Raw genomic sequence first — 23465 nt, forward strand, 5'->3', positions numbered from 1 at the left:
CCATGTTCAACAGGACAAGTGTCTGTTCTTTGACACTTCACAGCAGCTTGGGAATGGCTTGACTCATGCCTTTCGGGGTCAGTTGGACCACCAAGGAGACACCTGCTCACCAAGACAATGCAAATGCCCTTGTTTTAGGAAACAACAAACCTAGAGATCATCTTAAAGTCTCAAAGCTCCGGCATTTATCAGGCAGAAGCTTCTGACACCCTGGTGGGCCAACCCTGGAGAGGCTTGGGGAGTGCCATCTCCTCTGGCGATGACACTGGCTCTGGAATGGACAGTGTCACTTGCTCGGGTTCCAGCATCCTCACCCAAAAAATCACATACCAATCATGGGTTGATACTGTTTAATGATTTATTTTCTTCCTGAGTTTTTCTAGTTTGGGCTGGGCAGGGAGACATGGATTGCAGGGAACAGCATGTCTCTTCACACCTGCTGGGAGGTATGATTGCTCCTGTTATTCCCTTCTCCTCTCTTGGCTCAGCATGTGCGAGAGAGACTGAAAACAGGACGTTGATTTCAACTGGTTTTCTCCTCCATACGTATTCTTGTGTGATGATTGCTTTCTGTCTCACTGGGGAATCATTTACACTATGGTTATTTCTTGTTTAGATGGAGTGCTATGGCACAACCTTCCTGGGGGTGCAGTTGAGGTATGTTTTTGTTTATGTACCCTTACTATGTGGTAAATGTTGCTGTTTTCTGTTTAGTTCATGCTGGGGTGACTTGCCACTAGATACAATTGTGGAGCCTACTGGTGCAGGGATGTGTGATGTGGGATATGGATTTGTGGGCTTTCCAGCAACACCTAATCACATACTTAACACTGTGTCCACTGCTTGGATAATAACTTTGAATGTCTGGGGACTCAACTCCCTCTCTAAGAGTCACAAGGTTCAAATGTATTTTAAATGTTGAAAAATCTGTACAGCTTTTCTCCTAGAGACACACTTGACCAATGGAGATTTGCTAGAACTACAACAATGTTGGAGGGGCAATATCTATGCTATACCTTATTCTGCATTCGCAAGAGGGATTTGATATGGATCATCCCAGGGATGCCATTCCCATCAAAGATAGAAATTATAGATCCTGAGGGCCACTATGTACTGCTGACAGGGAAGCCTGATGGCAAGGACATAGGATTGGTGAATTTTCAAGCACCATGTTTTGCCTCCTTGAATCCCCTTATCACCTACATACATCAATAAATGATACTATTTGCAGGGGACTTCAAACGTATAGCTAATCTCACTCTGAATAGATCACACCCTCCATTTATTTCACCTCTGTCTCATGAAACAGTTAAACTATTTCACAACTGGATTGCTAACTGGGGGCTTGCTCATAACTCTGAGGGTGGGATCCAATCTTATGAGCCAGGGCTGCACAAAATTTCACTGCACCTGGATATTTTCTTGTGCTCCACTAGTATCCATACAGAATTTGGGAGGATTCAATACCTAGCAAGAACACATTTAGATCATAACCCATTGCTAGTGACCCTTGATTGGAGGATCACGAGACACTGTATCCCAAACTAAATACTTAGGCCGCGGAAGACGGAAGCACCGCCAACAGGCTGGCGGTGCTTCCCTGCCCATTCTGACCACGGCGGTAAAGCCGCGGTCAGAAAAACGGGTCCGGCGGTTTCCCGACGGATTTCCCCCGGATGGGCGAATCCGCCATGGCGGCGCTGCAAGCAGCGCCGCCATGGGGATTCTGACCCCCTTACCGCCAGCCTGTTTCTGGCGGTTTACACCGCCAGGAAGAGGCTGGCGGTAACGGGTGTCTAGGGGCCCCTGGGGGCCCCTGCACTGCCCATGCCACTGGCATGGGCAGTGCAGGGGCCCCCTAACAGGGCCCCAGCCTGCTTTTCACTGTCTGCCTAGCAGACAGTGAAAAGCGCGACGGGTGCAACTGCACCCGTCGCACACCTGCAACACCGCCGGCTCCATTCGGAGCCGGCTTCAGTGTTGCAGGCCCCCTTCCCGCTGGGCCGGCGGGCGCTAACATTGTTAGCGCCCGCCGGCCCAGCGGGAAGGTCGGAATGGCTGCAGCGGTCTTTTGACCGCGGTGCGGCCAAATGGCGGTTCCCGCCAGGCGGGCGGCAGGGTCAGAATGACCCCCTTAATGTTGCGCCTCTTGGTAATCCTGTCTTCATAACAACCTAAGAGGAAACGATTTATAAGTACTTCAAGAAAAACACAGGCAAGGCCAATTCTCAGCTAGTGAAGTGCGAAGCGTTCAAGTTGGTAGTGCGTGACCATTCTATTTTGAACATGGTGGGAACCTGCACCCGAACTCCATACTGAATTAGAAACCCAGCAATGACTCTTGGGAAGCCTGGAATTCCCGAGTGAGGGAACCCCTGCACCCTGAGACAGACTATGAGATGATAGACACGTATGAATATTGTGCTTTATATTACTGAGGCCCAATTGGAACGTGACAAAACTGGGAGCTTGTTGGCCTGGCTGGCCAACCCTGATATGCATGGTTCTCAAATACCCCATTTTTAGGTCGAACGTAGCGTTTGACGTGTTGTATACTTTAAAGTATACTTAGAATATGTGTCCAATCAGATTCAAGCTATTTCATTTGTTGGTTCCAGTGTCCTTAAAAAATCCTTGCTTGCTAGTGGTCAGTTCTGCCTCTTTGTCCTCCTGCCTTTTTCTCTTTGGGAGCAGCACAAACTACTGCATAATTACGATGTGTCCTGTTAATCTCTTCTGTAAGGGACTTTTTTTTTTTAGTATTTGCCTGTTTGTCTTACACTGTGGGTATGTGTTCAGTTCGTCCTCCCCACCAGCTCCCTCTGTAAGCATAAACCAACATTAGAGGGGGGCTTTTGCAGGGCCAGCTCACAATCTCGTATTCTTTCTCTTGTTTTCAGTCTGTGTGGCAAGAAAAGTCCAGTCAGTCATTTACAACGCTAATAGCTCTAACTCAAGCAAACACAAGACCATTGCATTCCAAATGCTTTGTTTTATTTTGCCTCGGCTAGTTTTGTTAGTTTTCTGCTCGTTCTCTGCTCCATATCACCGATCGCTGCCCTGCATCCTGCTTTTCATTTGCCCATTGTTTGTATTGCCTTTTGCCCCTCCCCTCCTCTGTTGTCCGTCTTGTAAATTCCTTGCTCCCGCCCGCTCCTGTTCTCCATGTTAACCACCTCCGTCATCCCTCCTCCTCCTCTCCTTTTTGTGGGTGTGTGGTGCTTTTTCTGTGTTTATAAATGTTATTTTTGACCACAAGTACAAAAGATTTTGAGCTTACAGTCACGACAGCAATTCGGTCACTGCTTCTTGTTTCACCCTCACTCCGAGAGCTAAGACAACAGGGTTGCAGGAGGGGCCGTACATTTTTTCATCACTAGCATTCTGCAAGAAGGCCCATCCACTCAGTGACCCGTACCCTGAGTCAGATTTCATACCAACAGGAGACTTGTTTAGCAGTGCACCTCTGAAAGAGGACTGGAGCTGAGCAGTCCCTGTGCTCCATTGGCACTGTTCAGCCATTCCTGTGCAGTCACATTTTGCCGCAGCTAGTTTTGTTAGTTTTATGCTCGTTCTCTGCTCCATATCCCGATCGCTGCCCTGCATCCTGCTTTTCATTCGCCCATTGTTTATATTGCCTTTAGCCTCTCCCTTCCCTCCACTGTTGTCTGTCTTGTAAATTCCCTGCTCCCGCCCCCCTCCTGTTGTCCTTGTTAACCACCTCCGTCATCCCTCCCCCTCTCCTTTTTGTGGACGTGTGGTGTTTTTTTCTTTGTTTACTAAATGTTATTTTTTGTTTCACATGGAGCAGAGAGAGCACGATCACCAGAGAGCTGAAAAGCTGTAAAGATTCTCAAGGATACAGTGGTGAATGCGACCACAAGTATAAAAGATTTTGAGCTTACAGTCACGACGGCAATTTGTCACTGCTTCTTGTTACACCCTCACTCCGAGAGCTAGAACAACACAGTTGCAGGAGGGGACGTACATTTCTTCATCACTGGCATCCTGCAAGAAGGTCCCTCCACTCAGTGACCCATACCCTAAGTCAGATTTCATACCAACAGGAGACTTGTTTAGCAGTGCACCTCTGAAAGAGGATAGGAGCTGAGAAGTCCTCGTGCTCCATTGGTGCTGTTCAGCCATTCCTGTGCAGTCACAGTTCCTTCTTTTCTTGTGGCAGCAGCACCTCGCTGTAGGAATACATCTAATAACTGTATCTCAGTGATTGTGCATTACCTCAACCTTCTCCCAGGCAGTTATTGCTATTAAAGACAACAGCTGTGGAAAATATAGATATATTTGTATATAAATATATTCCTGCAGATTCCACAACTCACGAATATTGCGTCCAGGGTTCAGACTGGTTAGGAAAGCTTTTTTTCCCAGCAATAACTCTCGTGCACTGCTAGTTGGTGGTATGTGGCTCAAGGCATTGCAGCTTCAGAACTGATATCACAGGCATACATATGGTGCCAACCAGTATGCTTGCGTCTGTTACTTTTCGCCACACCTCTTAATGCAGTCCAGTTCTCTTGCTTGGTGTCTTCTGACAAATTCCATAGCTATTGGACAGCAACTTTCTCAAATAGTTTATTAAGGGTCCTCAGGCTTCAACCATTGCAGAGATTGCAGCAAGATAATGTCCCTTTCGGGTACTACCCACAACAAATTTTACTTATTTATACTTCAGAAGTGGGAGTATGTCAAAGGTCCTTTAAAAAGGCTGGTGCGGGTGCTTTGTAACTAGTTTCTGAAAAATTGTTTCTGAAATGTGTTTTAGTTATGTGCATGGCCACTAGAATTATGTGGCAGGAAAAGTCCAAATTATGAGGCAGGGTTGACTAATTTATCTGGCAAGAAAAGTCCAGTTATGAATTTACAATAGCAATAGCTCTAGCTCAAACAAATGCGAGACCTATTGCATTGAAAATGCTTGTTTTACTTATTACTCTGCCCTTTATAGATGTGCTGATATTGCCCCCTCTCAGACGATCTGTGATTATATATTGGTGGCAAGCTCTGGGAAGCTACTGCTTGCAATCACCACCTCCTTTGACAGTGGAATCATATACAGGAGATTGAGGGGCAATTAAAGCTCTGGCTTTGGGCAAGTTGCCAGAATCGGATGACCCTACCCCTGGAATTATATCAATTTTTGTTGACACACTGGCCCGATCTTGACTACATTCTATAACATAGCCAGGGTGAGTGGAGATCTCCCACCCACAATGAGGAAGGTCTTAGTAGTGCCTCTGCGCAAGGAGGGCAAGGATAGTGAATGAGTGAGGTCTTATAGACCTCTCTCTATATTGAATGTTAATTATAAAATTCTCAGTAAAATCCCAGTTAAGAGACTATTTCCACACCTTGGTATTCTTATACATAAGGATCAGATAGGTCTGTACCCAAATGTAGCATGATCTCTAACAACAACCACTGCGTAACAATACATCATTCATGCCCAATTACTGGATTACCCTGAAGTGATAGCAATTTCTATAGATATGGAGAGGGCTTTTGATTCCTTACTCTGGGATTTTCCTTACATTAAAATGGCCAGCATAGGGGTAAGGGAGTTGGTTCTTAAGATGGACGCAGCTTTTATCCTCATCTTCTGCAGCCCTAACAAAAAAAGAGAACAGAATTTCTGCCTTCTGAAATATTGAAACCAGCATGTGTCAGGGCTGTCCTTTATTGCCAGTGTTGTGCAATGGCTATAGACCAACTGGCCTTGTTGATCCACACTGATCAGTACTACCAGGGGCTCACAATTGATGGGTACCCCTCTACATATCTCTGTACACAGATTAACAGTTATATCTCCATGGTGTGGGTTCGCAAATGGAAGGACTATGCTCTAGGAGAACTATGACCGATCATCAGAACTCAGTGTAAAATGGGATAAATCAAAAGCTTTTTCCATATATGCACCAGAAATGACTGCTACGCCACTGGAAGGAGACCATGATTCCCAAGTTAGCAAAAAATAAATTTGTCAGGGGGATGTAAGACCCCAAGCGCCACACTGGAACAGTGAGAGGAGGCAGTAGCAGTGATCCTGGAATACCACAGTTCTGGTGCATGAACAAAAGGTTTGTCAGATCTTTATTTGCGTTTGCTTTGTATATGTCTCGCAGTCACCTCTTTTAGTAGCAGAATTGATCTGATAGCAATCTCTGACCATGGTGGAATCTGACAAGAGGTCAGCTGGCTCAGAGAAGGCAAATGCTTAGGAATGAAACGCAGCAGGCATCATCACTTACTTGCTGCTTTTACTATACTTAAACAATTTTGTTTTTAAATGCTGGGCCTTGAAATGTGTCCCTTGTGGTCTTCAGGCACAAGCTTTTGTCTTTGTGGTACCTAGGCTGATGAAATATTTAAGTTTTGCAGCGACCAGCACAGGTTGATCAGCCAATATGGAAAACCTCATACAAACAAATTTGGGAAATTTACTGAATTTTAACACAGTGCAACAAAGCAATCAAAGTTTCTGCTTTATGTTTAATTAGGAGGAGAAAGCAGGGAAGCACCATGTATACTAAGATATGGTGCTTTTGCTGTCATCTTCAGCACTAGTGTACAAACATGCTGCCTAGCACAATGCTGTGTGCTGGGAGATCATCCTTCATATACAAAATAGTATGCTAAAACATAGTTTAAAACTGTACAGTGCAGCACACATGCAAAGTTTTTAATGCCTGTGACCACCCATGGTACACCTTATTGAGTTACCTCAAGGCTACTTTTCAGAGTAAAACACGTTTTGCGTTGGAAAGTGTAGGAAGGTAACCTCTTTCTAGCATTGTTACGCCCACTGTTGGCCTGTTTGTGAGTATATGTCAGGGTGTTTTTACTGTCTCACTGGGATCCTGCTAGCCAGGACCCCAATGCTCATAGTGAAAACCCTATTTCTCAGTGTGTTTTGCCTGTCTCACTGGGATCCTACTAGCCAGGACCCCAATGTTCATAGTTTGTGGCCTGAATGTGTATACCTGTGTAGTGCCTAACTGTGTCACTGAGGCTCTGTAAATCAGAATCTCAGTGCTTATGCTCTCTCTGCCTTTAAATTTGTCACTATAGGATAGTGACCACTTTTACCAATTTCAATTGGCACACTGGAACACCCTTATAATTCCCTAGTATATGGTACCTAGGTACCCAGGGTATTGGGGCTCCAGGAGATCCCTATGGTCTGCAGCATTTCTTTTGCGACCCATAGGGAACTCAGACAAACCTTTACACAGGACTGCCATTGCAGCCTGAGTGAAATAACGCACACATTATTTCACAGCCATTTTCACTGCAATTAAGTAACTTATAAGTCACCTATCTGTCTAGCCTTCACTTGCTCAAGGTTATGTGCAACGTTACTAAGTGTGAGGGCACCCTTGCAATAGCAAAGGGGCCCCCACATAGTTCAGGGCCATTTCCCGAGACTTTGTGAGTGTGGGGACAACATTACACGCATGCACTACATATAGGTCAATACCTATATGTAGCTTCTCAATGGACTTCTCTGAACATGGACATGTAACATGTCTAAGATCATGGAATTGTCCCCCCATGCCAAATCTGGTACTGGGGAGCCAATTCCTTGCATCCCCGGGGCTCCACAATGGACCCCTGGTACTGCCAAAAGCAGCTCTCTGGGGTTTTCTCTGCAGCTACCATTGCTGCCACACCACAGACAGGGTTCTGCCCTCCTGAGGTCTGGGCAGCCCAGTCCCAGGAAGGCAGAACAAAGAATGTCCTCTGAAAGAGGGTGTTATACCCCCTGCCTTTGGAAATAGGGGTTAAGGGCTGGGGATGGGTAGCCTCTCCCAGCCTGCAGAAATGCTTTGAAGGGCACAGATGGTGCCCTCCCTGCATAAGCCAGTCTACACCAGTTTAGGGAACCCCAGTCCCTGCTCTGGCGCAAAACTGGACAAAGGAAAGGGGAGTGACCACTGCCCCCTGTCCATCACCACTCCAGGGGTGATGTCCAGAGCTCCTCCAGTGTGTCTCAGACCTCTGCCATCTTGGATCCAGAGGTGTGGGGGCTCTCTGGAGGCGTCCGAGTGGCCAGTGCCAGCAGGTGACGTCAGAGACCTCTCCTGATAGGTGCTTACCTGACTAGGTGGCCAATCCTCCTCTGAGGGAGGGCTATTTATGGTCTCTCCAGTGGGCTTTTCCTCAGATAACGACTGGCAAGAATTCACCAATGTTCCTCTGCACCTCTCTCTTCGACTTCTGCCAAGGATCGACCGCAGACTGTACCAGGACGCCTGCAAAACTCCAACAAATTAGCAAGAAGACTACCAGCGACATTGTAGCGCCTAATCCTGCCGGCTTTCTCGATTGTTTCCTGGTGGTGCATGCTTTGGGGGCTGCCTGCCTTCATCCTGCACTGGAAGCCACAAAGAAATCTCCTGTGGATCGAGGGAATCTTCCCCCTGCTTCAGCAGGCACCAAACTTCAGCGTCACCGGTACTCTGGGACCCCTCTCATCCTGACGAGTGTGGCCCTGGAACACAGGTGGTGGACCAAAGTGACCCAGACTGTCCGGTGGTCCAATTGTCCAAATTTGGAGGAGGTAAGTCCTTCCTCCCCTCTCCAGACAGTAATCCTGTGCACCTCGTGAATTGCAGCTGCTAGGGCTCCTGTGCACATTTCCATGGAATCCTTCATGCTCAGCCAAGCCCACGTCCCCAGAACTCTGTCCTGCATTGCTCAACTCCCTGAGTTGACCTCCGGGTTCGTGGGACCCTCCTTTGCAGTGTTGAGATGACTGCCATGTTCAGACTTCTTGAACCCCTGTTCAAGTGCTTCCGTGGGTGCTACGTTCTTGTGCATGGGTTCTCTACATTGCTGAGGGCCCCCTCTGTCTCCTCTCCCAAGTGGCGACATCCTGGCCCTTCCTGGGCCTGGGCAGCACCCTTTTTCTTCAACCGCAACTCTTGCAGCTAGCAAGTCTTGTTTGTGGTCTTTGCAAAAAAAAAACAACTCTGCATCCTCCAGCACTCCGTAGGACATCTTCTGCACAAAGGAGAAGTTCCTAGCACCTTTTGTTGCTTCAGAATCTTCAGCTTCTTCTATCCGAAGGCAACCATTTTGCACCTGCATCTGGCGTTTAGTGGGCTCCTGCCCCCCGGACACTTTCATGACTCTTGGACTTGGTCCCCTTCCGTTGCAGGTCCTCAGGTCCAGGAATCCATCTTCGATGCTTTGCAGTCTGTTGTGGTCTTTGCAAAATCCTCCATCATGAGTTTAGTGTGTTTCTTGGGAAATAGTAGTACTTTACTCCTACTTTCCAGGGTCTCCGGGTGAGGTATTATGGACACCCTTAGTGTTTTCTTACACACCCAGCAACCCTCTACACACTACACTAGACTAGGGGTCCATTCGTGGTTCGCATTCCACTTTCTTAGTATATGGCTTGCATCCTATTGTATTCTACAGTGTTTACACTATTCTTCTAACTGTTTACTTACCTGAATTTGACTTATGTGTATATTTTGTGTATTTTACTGAGGAGTATATCCTCTAAGATATTTTTGGCACATTGTCACTAAAATAAAGTACCTTTATTTGTAGTAACCCTGAGTATTGGGTTTCTTATGGTATAGTACCTATATGATATAAATGGTATAGCAGGAGCTTTGCATGTCTCCTAGTTCTGCCTAAGCTGCTCTGCTATAGCTACTTCTATCAACCAAAGCTGCTAGAACACTACTAATCTACTAATAAGGGATAACTGGACCTGGCACAGGGTGTAAGTACCATCAGGTACCCACTATAAGCCAGGCCAGCCTCCTACAGAAAGTAAACCCCAGATTGAGACTTTTGTGATGCCAGTCCAGTGATAAGACATCTGCCCACACATTTTAAAAGTAATCCTGAAGTTTTGCTTTGGCTCTTAAGGTATGATCATGAGAGGTCCAAGCAATCAGGTTTCTAAAAATCAATTACATGACCTACTTAAAAGAATGATTTTTCAGGCTGAAAATACCTGGAATGGCATTTCAATTTATCGATGAACTGTCAGTGAAAGTGAAAATGTGCTAACACCATGCAACAGAGAAGTCTTGGGACCAAATGTATCCCCAGCCCCCTACCATCCTCAATCAATACACACCTCTTAGTGCTGAGGAAGGAAAATTGATTGGTTTCCAGCACACACTAGGCTAAAGAGGCAAGCAGAGAGCAGGTCGAATGTGACCATCCACTACATTCCACCTGGGACACTGCCCTTGTTCTTGAACCTTTAATCGTAAATAATTTCCAATAGGTGTATCAGTCTGATTAGTTCAACTGAAGAACATAAAAATGGCAACGCCTAGAAACCATTACGTTGTCACAAGAAAACTGAGTGCTGGTAACAATACTCACAACATCACAGAGGTAGACAGTCACCTTTTATGGTATCCTTCTTTGGATATACAGCTGCCCCGCCCTTTTTCCAGATCCCCAGCCCCAGAAGCCCATAATGTATTCTAAAGCACTGCCAAGTGAGAAGCAGTAAACCTACCTATGTTAAACAGAGACATAGACCCTCCTGCCCAACAAAAGAACATTCCCCCATTCCTCAAAAGCTGCATTTCACCAGAGGATGCTCCTCCAAAGCAACTGCTCAACATTGCCAGACCCAGAGCCAAGTGCCCAAATTGATTTAAAACACCCAGCTGCAGCATGAGAGGGGTAGGAAGCAATTAAGCTCAGGAGCTTGAGGAAGGTATGGAGGACTGTTATAGAAAGAATCCTTCACTTGAATGAACCATTCACACATATTACTCAGACTAACCAAACTCATTCACGGTCATACAGGATATACAGGTCAGAGTAATAGTACATGATACAGCAAATGCAATGGTGAGAATACAACAAGAAAAGAAAATAATTTGTAACAAAAGGGAAGGTAGGCATCCAGTGTTGTCATACAGAAACAAACAGAAAGTATGGCACATGGAGTGCCTCTTTTTTTCCACAAAGGAGGTGGAGCTTAATTTAGGAAGTGAATATATTTGCTTTTCTGTTTATTTTAGGGCAAAGTTAGGTACAGTCTGACTGCGCAGCATAGCAAACCTCACTATTGCAACATTACACCCATTTCCTTTGCACTATTTGTGCATTTCCTTGTGATGTGCATCTGCCTGTGTCAACGGAAAAGTAACAGGACTCAACTGATGCACATCAGGTTTCATAATATCACACTTACGTATGTATTTCACTGAACACTGGCAGCATAAATATGACAGTAGAAAATTACTTTGACTTTTCCTAGCAATCAACTTTGCTTACTAAAGAGCCTCTTTACAGCAACAATACATTGCACTAGGTATTTGAGCCATTGCCAAAAATATTGAATGCAAGAAAAAGAAGCACACATGGCTAAAGTAAATATGCAAACTATTAGTTTTGTAATTAAAAACCTACTCAACATCTCCCAGTCTGGCTTCTGCAAGAGCCACAGCACCGAGACCGCTCTCATCGCTGCTACCGACGAAATCAGAAGCAGGCTCGACAAAGGTGAAACCGTTGCCCTCAACCTCCTTGACCTTTCTGCAGCCTTTGACACCGTCTGTCACCACACACTTTGCACACGCCTCCACGACTCTGGAATCTGCCACAGAGCCATGGATTGGCTCACATCCTTCCTCACCGGCAGAACCCAAAGAGTCCACCTCCCCATTCCTGTAAAAAGCCACCAAGACCATCTGCGGAGTCCCCCAGGGATCCTCTCTCTGCCCCACCCTCTTCAATGTCTACATGGCACCACTCGCCAACATCGTCCGATCCCACGGCCTCAACATCATCTCCTATGCGGACGACAAACAGCTGATCCTCCCTCTCACGAAGGACCCCACAACCGCCAAGACCAACCTTCACAACGGAATTCACACCATCGCCAACTGGATGGAGTCAAGCCGCCTCAAACTGAACTCAGAGAAGACCGAGATCATCATCTTCGGCTCCAACAAATCAGCATGGGACGACTCCTGGTGGCCGGCCACCCTAGGAGCCACCCAACACCCACCTCCCACGCACGCAACCTCGGCTTCATACTGGATTCATTGCACACTATGACCCAGCAAGTCAACGCCATCACATCACATGCTCATGTTTCAACACACTCTTCATTCTTCGAAAGACCTTCAGATGGATCCCCATTGAAACCAGAAGAACGGTCACCCACGCCCTCGTCAGCAGTAGACTGGACTACGGCAACGCACTCTACGTGGGAAAAACTGCCATGCTCCAGAGAAAACTTCAGCGCATTCAGAACGCCTCAGCACGGCTCATCCTCAACCTCCCTCGCCACAAACACATCTCAGCCAACCTCAGAGACCTCCACTGGCCCCCGTCAACAAAAGGATCATCTTCAAACTCCTGATCCACTCTCACAAGGCTCTCCACGACACCGGATCTGCCTACCTCAACGAGCGTCTCAACTTCCACATCCCTACACGCCAGCTCCGCTCTGCCAACCTCACCCTCGCCACCATCCCCTGCATCCACCGTACCACAGCCAGCAGCAGATCCTTCTCCCACCTTGATGCCAAAACCTGGAACTCCCTCCCCATCAACCTACGTCTGACCCAGGACCTCCTGACCTTCAGGCAGCGCCTCAAGACCTGGCTCATCGAGCAGTAGCACCCCCCCCCCCAGAGCTTTGAGACCCTACTGGGTGAGTAGCGCACCTAACAAATTACTGATTGATTACTGATTGAAAAGCGTGATTATGTTTGAGTGGTGTTATTCGGCCTTAGTTAGATAACATTTTGGGGGTCATTCCGACCCGGGCGGTAAAACCCGCCAGGGCCATGAACGATGAAAAGTACCGCCAACAGGCTGGCGGTGCTTTCTTGACCATTCTGACCGCTGCGGTAAAGCCGCGGTCAGAAAAGGGGATCCGGCGGTTTCCCGCCAGATTTCCCCTGGCTGGGCTGAACCTCCATGGTGGCGCTGCAAGCAGCGCCGCCATGGGGATTCCGACCCCCTTCCCGCCAGCCTGTTTCTGGCGGTTTTTGCCGCCAGGAAAAGGATGGCGGGAACGGGTGTCGTGGGGCCCCTGGGGGCCACTGCACTGCCCATGCCACTGGCATGGGCAGTGCAGGGGCCCCCTAACAGGGGCCCAGCATGATTTTCACTGTCTGCATTGCAGACAGTGAAAATCGCGACGGGTGCAACTGCACCCGTCGCACCTCTGCAACACCGCCGGCTCCATTCGGAGCCGGCTTCTGTGTTGCAGGGCCTTTCCCGCTGGGCCGGCGGGCGCTCCCTTGGCGGGCGCCCACCTGCCCAGTGGGAAAGTCTGAATGGCCCCGCGGTCTTTTGACCGCGGAGCGGCCAAGTGACGGTGTAAGTTTGGCGGGCGGCAACCGCCGCCCGCCAAACTTGGAATGACCACCTTTAACTGCAGTGGCATTCAGAAAAGCGTTAGCAGTGCAGAAGGTATGGGTTTTCTATGGTCATGTACAGACCGAAAACGCTACAGGCAGATATGGAGATACAGAGAACTAACATATAGGCAACACTTACCGTTGCAAATGCTCAGACAACTCAAACTGGCCTTCAGGTGCACAGGTAGCTCATATAGGAGAGATCCCATGCGGACGCAGACATGTACACATGTAGGTATTGCCTATATGGTACATATGCAAATGCTGTCTGTTTGCCCTTCAGCCAGTTTGTGTTGTATTTAACATGTTGCCTTTTACTATGCTCCTTGACTAAGTATATGCTCATATATTTTCATTCTGTGTATGCACTTTAGGAATGACCGACCTATTGATTTGTTAGTGCTTGTTGAGTTGGTAACTAAGGACCATATATTCAACTCTGCCACCCCCCCCCCCCCCCCCGGGCCTTGAGACCCTACCAGGTGAGTAGCACTCTTAACAAATTACTGATTGATTACTGATTGAAAAGCGTGATTATGTTTGAGTGGTGTTATTCGCCCTTAGTTAGATAACATTTTAAATGCAGTGGCTTTCAGAAAAGCATTAGCAGTGCAGAAGGTATGGGTTTTCTATGGTCATGTACAGGCTGAAAATGCTACAGGCAGATATGGAGATACAGAGAACAAACATATAGGCAACACTTTCCGGTGCAAATACTCAGACAACTCAAACTGGCCTTCAGGTAGCTCATATAGGAGCGATCCCATGCGGACGCAGACATGTAGACATGTAGGTATTGCCTGTATGGTACATTTGCAAATGCTGTCTGTTTGCCTTTCAGCCAGTTTGTGTTGCATTTAACATGTTGCCTTTTACTAAGCTCCTTGATTAAGTATATGCTCATATATTTTCATTCTGTGTATGCACTTTAGGAATGACCGACCTATTAATTTGTTAGTGCTTGTTGAGTGGGTCACTAATGACCATATATGCAACCCTGCCACACAATGCACCATAGCTCCCAAAGTTGCTGCCCTGTGTTGCATGACAGGGAAAGCGCAAGAAAGCATCATATATCAGGTATATCGCACAATCCTGCTCTCTCCCTACCAGGGGCGTTCCATCAAACAATAGAGCAAAGGTGTCTGCGTGAATCCAGCATAGGTTTTGTACCTAATGGGAGCCTTCCAATACAAAATACTGTGATTAGAATAACATCACACCTTTTCACACTTTGGATGTTTGCTGTACAGTGCAACAGAGATAGAAGGTGGGACATTTAGAAAAAATAAAAGCATTTCTACTTTTTAATACCTGCTTTTAGGCAGAGTTAATTTTTGGTGTACAATCCTGTCTACTATTGTTAATAGCTAGTGTTTTGTGTAAAATAAAAATGGGTGGTTAGACGGGAATGCCCATGTACCACCCATGTAACGCCCCTTTGATGCAGAGTACCACAAAGCAATGCTTTGAGCTGGTTTGCATTATTTGTCTCTTGCAAACCAGCACAGATACCAATTTGTGTTGGTTTGTAAATCAAAAAAAGTTTTTTTGTTTCTGTATTAAAAACATAACCTAAACCCAACACAAAAACGTTGTAAATCTGGGTCTGAGTCTTTCTAAATAGAGGGTAATACACGCAGGAGAGACTGGAGCATGTTTTCTCTAAGGATACAACCTACAACTCTGTGAAGAGCCCCAACAAAGCTGTAATCAGTCACAGGTTATGTATGCTCCCATTCAAGGGGGATGTGACCTAGACATAAGGGCAGCACTATTCCTTTTGAAGTGGGGTTCAAAATTATTTCCATATACTTGATATTATCTCTAATGGCACAGAAAGCTAAACACCATAGCATGCACCCTGGCTATTTGCCAGTTGCTGACATTAATTCAAGCATTCCGTCCATTGTGTTGTCCATATTGCTTAGAACTCATAAGAGAGGTAATGCACTCCCAGTAGTCTACCCAAAACATTAACACTATGCTTCAGTAGAATTTGTTTGGAGAAGGTTTGTTAGTATTTGGAATAATTAAAACTCCAGAGCAAATCATTCATCCCTGGCTCCCACTAATTATACAAATCCAATATAAATTCGGAAGTACTAGGTTCATCTCGACCAGTTATCTGATCTTCATGACAATACGATAATAGCAGGTGGCAGCTACAGTGGCCAAAGTAAATCTAAATTGTAGACGTACATAAGGTAACATTTTAAAACAGCAAATCAAACTTGTACAGGCTAGGATCCTAGATTCAGAAAGTAGTTGCTGGAATTACTAGGGTTTCTCATACCCTTGCCACAGGAATGCTCTAAGGCTTTGCAAGCTCATCTTTTCAAGAACTTCCTTAGTCGGGAATGATCATTCTCTTTCCTTCACACTATCTTTCTGACTTCGTCTTTTCAACCAATGCTTAATTTGTAAAAAAATAAAGTGCTAGGACCCTCCTCAGAAGGCCATGACAGCCTGCACTATCCATTGTTCCTGCCAGTACTACCTATGACAGTACCAGCACAACTACTAACATCGCACTGTACAAGCGTGACAATTCAGACTAGTCCAAGTCACTCAAAGTTCAAATAATGGCATGTGCAGCAGGTATTATTAATTGTTAATGCATATTGATTTAATAAACATAGTTGTTGAGCTCATCTCAAAATTAGATAGCAGTGCAGGTGGTGGACTGTCACTGGAGCCAGTGCTGACAATTGAGTGCACCATGCACTACTTCCAATTTTTTAAAACTTTTTTCAATAGTATGGAAATCACACTGTGGGTGTTGTAAGTGGTTGTGTGAGTGTGTAAGTGGGTATGTGAGTGATGTGTGAGTGGGTGGGTCTGTGAATGGTTTTGGGGGGCTGTGAGAGGATGTGTGAATGGCTGAATGGGTGTGGGAGTGGGTGTATGAATGGATGTGTGGGTGTGTAAGTAGTTGTGTGACTGTGTGTGTATGTTTGTTATCATCCATCATTTGTCTCTCCATGACGTGTGGCCAGATGCCATTTTGTGTAGTCTATGTCCATTAACTCGCATGTGTTCTTTGTCTGTCATGTCTCCTTGCTACTTGTTATTATTTTACCATGAGACTGGCAGCCATTTTGTGCATCCAGCCAGTTTGTCTTTGCCATTGGCTTGTATGGGTTCCTCTTTGTTCCCCATGCCTCCTTGTTGCTTCTTGTTGTTGTTTGACCATGTGGCTAGTGCCCATTTTCTACATCTAACCAGTGTGCCTTTGACATAAACTTGCATATAAACATCCTCAGTTATTGACTATTTGTTTATTTTAACCTCTTAGCTGCTGGGCCTTCCCCTCCCCCCCCCACCCCCCGCATTGCTGAGACCTTTTTTGCCTATTTGGGGTAGTTCGCGCTTAGGCCTTCATAACTTTTTGTCCACATAAGCTATCCATGCCAAATTTGCGTCCTTTTTTTCCAACATCCTAGGGATTCTAATGGTACCCAGAGTTTGTGGTTTCCCCTGGAGGAGACCAAGAAAGTAGCCAAAATACAGTGAAAAATGTGTTTTTTCCAAAATAATGGGAAAAAAGGGCTGCTGAAGAAGGCTTGTGGTTTTTTCCCTGAAAATGCCATCAACAAAGGGTTCCTGGTGCTGAAATCAACATCTTCCCACCTTTCAGGAAGGGGCAGACTTTAATCAGAAAACCACATTTTTCAACACAAATTTGGCATTTTACTGGGACATACCCCATTTTTACTATTTTGGTGCTTTCAGCCTCCTTCCAGTTAGTGACAGGAATGGGTGTGAAACCAATGCTGGATCCCGAACAGCTAAACATTTCTGAATTCAGCAAGGGGTCATTTGTGTAGATCCTACAAGGTTTTCCTACAGAAAATAACAGCTGAAAAAAAAAATATTGAAATTGAGCTGAAAACAACAGCCATTTTTCTTTATGTTTTACTCTGTAACTTTTTCCTGCAATGTCAGATTTCTGAAAGCAATATACCGTTTTGTCTGCTGGACTCTTCTGGTTGTGGGATATAAAGGGCTTGTAGGTTCATCAAGAACCCTAGGTACCCAGAGCCAATAAATGAGCTGCACCCTGCAGTTGGTTTTCATTCTATACTGGGTATACATCAATTCATTTGCTGAAATATGAAGAGTGAAAAATAGGTATCAAGAAAAACTTTGCATTTCCAAAATGGGCTCAAGATAAGGTTTTGAGGAGCAGTGGTCATTTGCACATCTCTGAATTCTGGGGTGCTCATACTAGCATGTGAATTGCAGGGCATTTCTAAAATAGACGTCTTTTTTACACACTCTCTTATATTTGGAAGGAAAAAATGTAGAGAAAGATAAGGGGCAATAACACTTGTTTTGCTATTCTATGTTCCCCCAAGTCTCCCGATAAAAATGATACCTCACTTGTGTGGGTAGGCCTAGCGCCTGCGACAGGAAATGCCCCAAAACACAACGTGGACACATCCCATTTTTTTGACAGAAAACAGAGCTGTTTTTTGCAAAGTGCCTAGCTGTGGATTTTGGCCTCTAGCTCAGCCGGCACCTAGGGAAACCTACCAACCCTTTGCATTTTTGAAAACTAGAGACCTAGGGGAATCCAAGATGGGGTGACTTGTGGGGCTCTGACCAGGTTATGTTACCCAGAATCCTTTGCAAACCTCAAAATGTGTCTAAAATAACACGTTTTCCTCACATTTCGGTGACAGAAAGTTCTGGAATCTGAGAGGAGCCACAAATTTCCTTCCACCCAGCGCTCCCCCAAGTCTCCCGATAAAAATGATACCTCACTTGTGTGGGTAGGCCTAGTGCCCGCGACAGGAAGTGCCCCAAAACACAACGTGGACACATCACATTTTTTCAATGAAAACAGTGCCGACCTGTGGATTTTGGCCTCTAGCTCAGCCGGCACCAAGGGGAAACCTAGCAAACCAGTGATTTTTTTTAAAATAGAAACCCAGGGGAATCCAAGATGGGGTGACTTGTGGGGCTCTGACCAGGTTCTGTTACCCAGAATCCTTTGCAAACATCTAAATTTGGCCAAAAAAACACTTTTTCCTCTCATTTCGGTGACAGAAAGTTCTGGAATCTGAGAGGAGCCACAAATTTCCTTCCACCCAGCATTCCCCAAGTCTCCCGATAAAAACCGTACCTCACTTGTGTGGGTAGGCCTGGTGCCCGCGACAGGAATAGATCACAAAACGTCAATGTTGGTCCTTACAAGAGGCAGCTGTTGACCCTGGGGTGATCCATTCCTGACGCAGGCACTAGGTGTAGGCACTCAAGTGGGGTAGTATTTTTATCAGGACAGGTGAGGAGTCACTGGGTGTTAGGAATTTTGTGGATCCCAGCATATTCCTGTAGTTTGTGTGACAGAAATGCGAGAAAAATTGAGTTTTTATTCAACATTTTAGCTTTACAGGGTATTCTGGGTAAGAAAACTTTGGGGAATCCACACAAGTCACACCTCTGTGGACTCCCCCGAATGTCTAGTTTCCATAAATGTTTGGGTTTAGTGTGTTTCTCTATATGGCCCCCGAACCCAGGACCAAAAACACAGGTGCTTGCCTTACAAAACCAGTTTGTTTTGCCATAGATAATTTTGATGTCTCCACAATACGATTTGGGCGGTGGAATTTGGGGCTGAACTAAATTGGGGAGCTCCCAAGAGAGCACTCTCTCTCTCTGCTTGCCGCCGCATTCACCTGCTCTCTGGGTTGGGCTAACCCACTATTACCCAGTTGCACAAACTGCTTGTGAAAGGACAGCAGGACTGTCCTCATCACCTCCCTCATAATGTACTGGAAGAGGAGTTATCGAATGGGACTCCTCCGACTGAAAAATCACTCCCAGAGTCTGCGCCATTGTCCTATCCCTCAGATGCTGTCTCAGTATCTGATGTCTCAGTCTCTGATCCTATGTCAGAGCTGTCCTCTATAACCCGAGTGCCGGCAGCTGTCATCCATCAAGATGCCATCTCTGCTATTGGCTAAACTGTTGCTCTAAAACACTAGCCTACGTAGACAGTCACAAAATCGATGGTGTGTGTGAGATACGTGCAACAGTAGAGGCCACCTTACCTGCGCTTCTTCCCTCAATCAGCACGTTCTTTCAAGCAAGACACTCAAAAAACACCTTGTCACATACCATTTGTCACAGTCTTTAGCACCTCCTGCGCCCAGTCCAACAATCATTATTGGTGCTCCCACTCCCTCCTCCTCATATTCCCTCATTACCACCCAGCAAAAGTGCCCTTCATCTCTCCATAGCCGCCCTCCACCCCGCACATACATTTCATTGGTATTATAGCGCAGGTAATGGCTGACTTTACTAATATACTCAGCTATTTTCATAAAATACAGATTTGCTCCTTGCAGTAGGCATATAAACCTTCTGCGCTTCTTTATGGCACTAAAACTGCCACTAGACAAGTCTGACCCTTTGGTAGCAGAAACATAGTCACAATACTTACTTGACTTTTTTATTGCTGCCTAAAAGCTACAGTTGAAAAGCGTCAGTTGAAGTATGTGCATTGCTTTGAAGACGCAAGCTGCAACTGCAAGACAACTGGCGGCAAATCTATATATATATATATATATATATATATATATATATATATCACTTTTATATGTGGGTCTGGTTTTCCTGGGGGCCGATCGCAGCCCCCAAGGAAACCATACAACAACTAAAAAACAATAGATCTATATATATATATAAATATATATATAGATAGATATATCTATGTAGATATATCTATGTACATGGATATATCTATAGATAGATCTATAGATATATAAAGATATATGTATATATATATATATATATATATATATATATATATATATATAGAGAGAGAGAGATCTATCTCTATATATATATATCTATCTACATAGATATATCTATCGATATACCATATATTCAGAAGGCCTCGAAAGAAAGGGGAGACTCTCCCCTTTCTCACGAGGCCTTCCCGAACATGGGGAAATCAACTTTGTTACATCAGCGCGCCACGTCACAAAGGGGCAGGTGGGGGGTGGGGGGAGACACGGAAGCTTCCGTGTCTCCTGGTGATAAGGGGTTAAGTGTAAATTTAATTTTTAATTTTAATTTTCTATTGTAATTTTGTATTTTTTCAATTCGTGGTTTTTTATTTTAACTTTTATTTTATTTTTTTAATTTTTCATTGTTTACATTTTTGTGATTTTTTACTTCTTTTCATTTAATTCTGCATGTTGCCTTGATCCATCCATCCATCTACACCCATTCCTCCATCCATCCACCAAAGGCACACAGCCACATTACATCATTCAGTGTCTTTATATATTATTTTTCCTCCTCTATGACCTGGCTGCGTCTGCACTGCAGAAAAATCAGCAGCATAGTCATTTATTTAACAATTATTCCCCTAAACCACCTTGCTGAAATAGTTTTTTAGCATTATTCCATTAACCCATGCACCTCTCTCTGACTCTCACTGGTGTGTCCTTTAAAACAGATGGAGATAAAGCAAAGAGCTCTAACTGCATATTGTGCTGCCTGATTGGAATTGAAATTTCATGGTGTGGATATGTGGTTTGACTTTACAATGTTAAATTGCTATTTATTACATAAGTAATCAACTGCATTAATATTGCATTTGTCTGTACTATTTTAACCCGCAACAATGCCATTTTTAACTAACTACATGTTTATCTTGCTTGGTTGCTTCTAGGTGCACAACAGAAGAGATGTCAAATCACCTGGAGTCCTGCCAAATTGAAGGCCTGTAGAGGTAGTCCTCCAATCTCTTCTACTTGTACAGGTTAGTGCCACTGCCAACAGAGAGTTTTAATATGACCCCATAAAAAGTTGCTCCCAAGAAAGTGGTCAATTAGAACAAGCAGCTTTCCATCCGCTGCGTGCCAATCACAACTTTTTTTCAGGAGATGTGTGCCTGCCACACTGGCTTCCGGGAGGAAAATGGGAGAAACAATTCCACATCTACAGCACCACCCCAACCTATGCCTATCTGTCAGTGAGGCAGCCACTGCAATCATGGTCTGTGAGGTTAAACTGTATTTGTTCCTTTTACAAAGTAGTACCCAATTGTTTCAGGAAACATAACAAAGTGTACAGCAGCCTCTACCAGCAATAGTAGCTCTTCCTGGAGAAGGAGCAGAACAGGATGTTGAGCTTCCTTCCGAGCAACAACCTCCTCCTTTAGAATCAGTGGCTCCCAGATCTCCAGCAAGATAAAGGAACCACCTTCTCCAAGCACAACTTCTGAAAATGATGATAGGGACATGGAGTGAAACCCAGCACAGTATGGAAGACCCCAGGAGAGGGAGGGGAAAATAAAAATTCCAAAAAGCCTTAAAATCATGGAAGGGGATGATGGTGAGGAGGATAGTGAAGATAAGGCAGTTATTGTGGAAGCTGTTACAGAGGAGTCTTACATTACTATCCAACCTGCTCAGAGGGATGTGGCACAAGCAACACTGCCAACTCCCATATTTGGAAAGCCCCAGGAGAGACCTGCACCAACTGGTACCTAAGTAGAAGTATGCACCAAAAAGAGGCATTCGGCACACCTACCTACCTCCAGTTCTTCTTTGGGCATTGGCAGTGGCCTAGTAAGAAAGTACACCTCCCTAGTTTGTGACTTTTTTATGATTGGAAACAGGAGGAGGACAGTGCAATAAGCTCAATTTTTTACATAAGTGTTTGTCGAAGTAAGCCTGTTTCACATTATGGAACTGGAGGCCAGAAGAACCAAATGAAAAAACATCTTGCAATCCGGTGGGAGGAACACCTTGAAAAAATGATTTAATTTGGTTGTGTGGTGAAGGTGAGGAGAGCTGGAAAACATCAGCTACAACTGGTCAAATCATGGTGGAAGGTGAGGAAGAAGAGGAAACCCAGTGCACCAGGACAAAAGAAGGCCAGTAACAAAGAAGACCCAAGGCTAGAGAACTGAAGTACTGCTGCACCAAGAAAAAGGTGCCAAACTCTGCCTGTTGCACCCAGGACACGACAGTCATCACTGAGGGGTTGTTGGGACATTGTACAGACTATACAAACCCCAGAGGACCGCCACTCTTTGTAAGCCACCAAAGAACTCGCGCAAGAGTAAAGCCATCACTCTACTGCAACAATGAACCAAAGACCCAGTGAAGGCCAAGGAATCAAATTGCACAGCCAGACCAAACTTCACCCAACAGACTGTGTGAAAAACAAACCCTAAAAGTATGACATGTTTGGTGGCAACACAAAAGGATGATAGATGGAGTGCTGAAACTTTTCAACCACTCACCTCCAGTCACAAATCAGGGTTTCATCCATCGTTCTTTTGCTTACCATGCCACCACAGTTTGGACCAGCCATATGAAAGTCAGTCTTGACCCTGTTCCCCATGGGAACAGTCCAGCCCGAACTGCCAGGCAGGTTTGGTGGCACTGCATCCTCCAGTGGCCGGACCGTGGAACAGCCCTAGGTACTGTTCACCTCACATAGTACACCAAGAAAGACAGTATATTCTGTACTATAAAAGGACCAGGAGAATGCCCTAGTTGAGGAAGTTCAGAAACCCCCAAGACCTTCCAACAGAGTGCCCCTGCTGACCTTCAAGTGACACTCAAAGAGACCTACCTCCTGCTTCCAAGGACACCTTTGTGTGCATCTCCTGCTTCACAGATTCACTCTGCACCCAGTCACCCTGTGACCTGCACCAAAGATCCAGCTGTACCCTAAGGGTCTCCCACCCCTTGCAACCTTGACACTCCAAGGGGGCACATCAGACTTCCCTTTAAGTTTACCTGTGCAGCGTTTTTCCAAGTGGTACCCCCGGTGACCTGGCACCAGCACCACCAAAATTGGGAGCTGCCTGAACTTCTCCAGCTGGTCCCCAGGGTCCACTGATGACCTCAACTTATCTGCAAAAGAAGACATTGATAAATGCAGTGCTTCATTGTATAAGCATTTTCTAAATATTTTCTCCTTTGATTCCTATGGTGCATAATCATGCACAAAAAGACTATTTTTATTGAACTTAAAAATTCAAAACTTAAACAAGTACTTACCCGATTTCGATGATCTTGGTCTTCAATTTTTTCTAAAAATCTA

The 23465-nt window shown here is 45.4% G+C and overlaps 1 long non-coding RNA gene across 1 annotated transcript in view; it reads left to right on the plus strand.

The window, feature by feature from the left end:
* Positions 1-614: 614 nt before the first annotated feature.
* Positions 615-23465, plus strand: part of LOC138272933 (uncharacterized) — a 129188-nt gene continuing 106337 nt past the window's right edge. Inside the window, exons 1-2 of the long non-coding RNA XR_011200267.1 lie at positions 615-657; positions 21076-21165. This is a non-coding gene — a long non-coding RNA (uncharacterized lncRNA). The remainder of the gene's footprint in view (positions 658-21075; positions 21166-23465) is intronic.

Source organism: Pleurodeles waltl, chromosome 2_2 (genome assembly GCF_031143425.1).
Source record: "Pleurodeles waltl isolate 20211129_DDA chromosome 2_2, aPleWal1.hap1.20221129, whole genome shotgun sequence".
In the NCBI taxonomy this organism is placed as follows: domain Eukaryota; kingdom Metazoa; phylum Chordata; class Amphibia; order Caudata; family Salamandridae; genus Pleurodeles; species Pleurodeles waltl.